Genomic DNA, 3,324 nt, shown 5'->3' with positions numbered 1-3,324 from the left:
ATTGCTTTCATTCACACCTTCATTTTCATTCCTATTTTTCCTAGCTTCTATTACCTTGTTCACATTTCTAATCTCTTTCAGCTTATGCCTAAGCTGCTTCTTTATCATTAAGCCTATGTTTACGTCAGCTGGTTTATCCTATTTTAATTTCTCAGAAGTTGTCTTTTCTTTGACTTATGTCCTAAACTTTTTCATCTTTTCAGAATCAGACTTTACAGTGTTTGCTACAAACTTAACAAGATTTACCTTTGGCTTAGCAGCCTGTTTAACAACAATTGGCATAATTTGCACAGTTCCTTTATCACTTTTATCATCTCCATAACCTAAGCCCTCTTTCCAGTTTCCACTATTTAGTAAACTCTGAGTTATTCTGCTAGAGTTAGTCCAAGTTCTGATAATCTCTCTTTCCTTTTCTAAGTCTGCCTTTAGAGATTCATTCAATTTTAACACTTTATCTCTAACATACAAAGTATCATCTCTTTCTTTCTTAGTTTGATGAAGAAAAACTAACTCCTTTTCCAAGTAGTCATTTCTATTTTTAAAAGCAAGATTTTCAGATGTTAATCTTTCACATATTAAAGTCTGATCTCTATAACTAATGAACAAGGTTTTAAGATATAATCTCAACTCAGTAATATCATCAGTATGAAAATCATAAGTTGTTTGAGGTACCTTCAATTCAGCAGTTTCAGTACTGTTATCAGCATTTTCCATCAAGGCATAGTTCACCTCTTTTTCAGAATCTGAAGTGTTTGTCCAGCTTTTCTTCTTTGTGACAAGTGCATTGCATTTGTCACTTTTTCCTTTCTTGCAGTCAGGAGATATGTGGCCTCTTTCACCACAATTGTAGCATTTGACATTTGAGTTATCTCCTCTGTCAGACTTTCCTTTTTTGCCTTCAGACTTTCTGAATCTTTTCTTATCAGAACTTCCACATTTTCTTGAAAACTTCTTGCCCTTCCTGAATTTCCTGTAGGCTATCTTTGTGATACCTTTGACCATAAGAGCACATAGTTGCATCATCTCTGCATCAACATCTATTTCAGGTAAACTTTCAGTTTCTGAATCATCATCATCAGAATATGATGACTCTGAATCAGACTTTATGATAAGAGCCTTTCTTTTGCCCCTTTTTGAGGAAACCACTTTAGGAGATTCCTCCTCAGCTTTAAGAGCAACTGTCCTTGACTTTCTTCCATGCCTCTTGCTCCTTTGATCCATCTCAAGTTCATGAGTCTTGCGCATACCATAAATTTCATCAAGAGTAGTTTCAGTAAGGTCATAGTTGTCTCTTATGGTAGTAGACTTCAAATCCCAATTTTCAGGAAGAGCTAAAAGGAATTTTAGATTTGAATCTTCAAGATCATATTTCTTGTCCACCAGTGACAGATCATTCAAGAGTTTGGCAAACCTGTCATATAAATCAGTTAATGACTCATCAGCTTTTGAGTCAAAGTGCGCATACTCTTGAGTGAGTATAGTCCTCCTGTTCTTTTTGATTGCATCAGTTCCCTGGCATCTTGTCTCCAAAGCATCCCATATCTCCTTTGCAGTCTTACAATGAATTACCCTGTTTGACATGACATTATCAATGGCACTATGCATCAAATGCCTTACCTTTGCAACCTTGTCAATGGATGAGATATCTTCAGCTGTATACTCACTTTTCTCCTTTGGTATGGTATTTGCTGGCTGATCTGCAACTACAACAGAGAGCTTGGTTGGCTTATGTGGTCCTTCATTAATTCTATCAAGGTATTCTGCTTCAGCTGTATACTCACTTTTCTCTTTTGGTATGGTATTTGCTGGCTGATCTGCAACTACAACAGAGAGCTTGGTTGGCTTATGTGGTCCTTCATTAATTTTATCAAGGTATTCTGGATCTGTAGCTTCCAGAAACATAGCCATCTTCACTTTCTATATGGGATACTCAGAAGGTCTCAGTATGGGAACCCTAATAGTCTCATATCGACTACGGGTTTGGGTGTTTTGAGTTTCTTGAGTTTTGGTGGGCTTAGTTGGGGTTTGTGTTTCTTCAGACATGATTGTTTGGATCTTTACTGTATGTTTGTTAACAGAAAAGCTCTGATACTAATTGTTAGGTCACACAACACTGTAGAAGGGGGTTGAATACAGTGTTTATACAATCAAATCGATTTCAACACAAGTATGTAACAAAGATCAAGTATATTTAATAAACTCTGTTACAATATGAACTGTTGTTCTCTCTCAGTGATGAACAAATATCACTAAGAGCTGCTAGGTTATAATGTATAATCTTATCGATGATGATAACACATATAGTGTAAACCCTAAGCTGTGTTTATATAGTACACAGTTACAAGATATATTCTAATTGATATTGAATATAATTTTGTCTCCTAAAATATATCAATCAGATATCTTCTACAAGTCTTATAGTCCTCTAACTCTTTCCATGCATATCTTCTATTGTTTTAGTCTTGATCTTCTCCTGTAAATCAGCTTCATTCCTTAACTGAAAGTCTTCCCGCACTTAAGTTTTGATATGTATCTTCTGACACTTAAGTTCTGATATTAAGTTCTGACTTCAGTAAGTCCTGATTTCAGTAAGTCTTGATATGTCCTATTGTTAAGTTCTGAAAACTAAACACAAATCATATTAGACATGACATCTCAAATATATCTAACATGAGTTATAAATATTTTAGAAATCTCTGTATATTTATTTTTCAAAATTCAAAACTTAACTCGGAATTTTTCAATTCTGAGAAAAATGTCTACATGATAATTTACATCTTTATTATGTAAAATTAGCATAAGACAGATTCAAAAAGAACAAAAGTATAAAGAAAACTGAGTTCTCGATAAGTCATTTGTCTGATTTCTTGAAGGACTTCTCGACAAGCATTATTATGACTTCTCGATAAGTCATTGTAGAGATCTCGATAAGTGATAATTCACAAAGTTATCTACAAGTATAAATTTTAGACTTATCAACAACTTAGAACTAAGATAATTTAATTTAATAAATTAATTTAGTAAAATACTTTTGATAAAATCATTCTGATTTTATTTTGATTTATTAAAATTAAAAATTGGAAAAATTCAGTCAATTCAGGACAAACTGGGTATTTATTGTATATCGATATGTATCTATTCTCTTAATATGACTTTTAGATAAGTAAATTTCAAATGATTGTCTTTGAGTTCTCGATAACTCATTTACCTTTTACTATAAATACCCAGATATCTTTTACATACACTTCTTTACGCCTTCGAGATCTCTAAGTGACCATATTTTTCCAAATCCAAACCGTTTTCTCTCATTTCAAACTCTTTCTC

This window comes from Apium graveolens, chromosome 2, assembly GCF_009905375.1.
Source record: "Apium graveolens cultivar Ventura chromosome 2, ASM990537v1, whole genome shotgun sequence".
Classification (NCBI taxonomy): domain Eukaryota; kingdom Viridiplantae; phylum Streptophyta; class Magnoliopsida; order Apiales; family Apiaceae; genus Apium; species Apium graveolens.
This window is presented reverse-complemented; position numbering follows the sequence as displayed.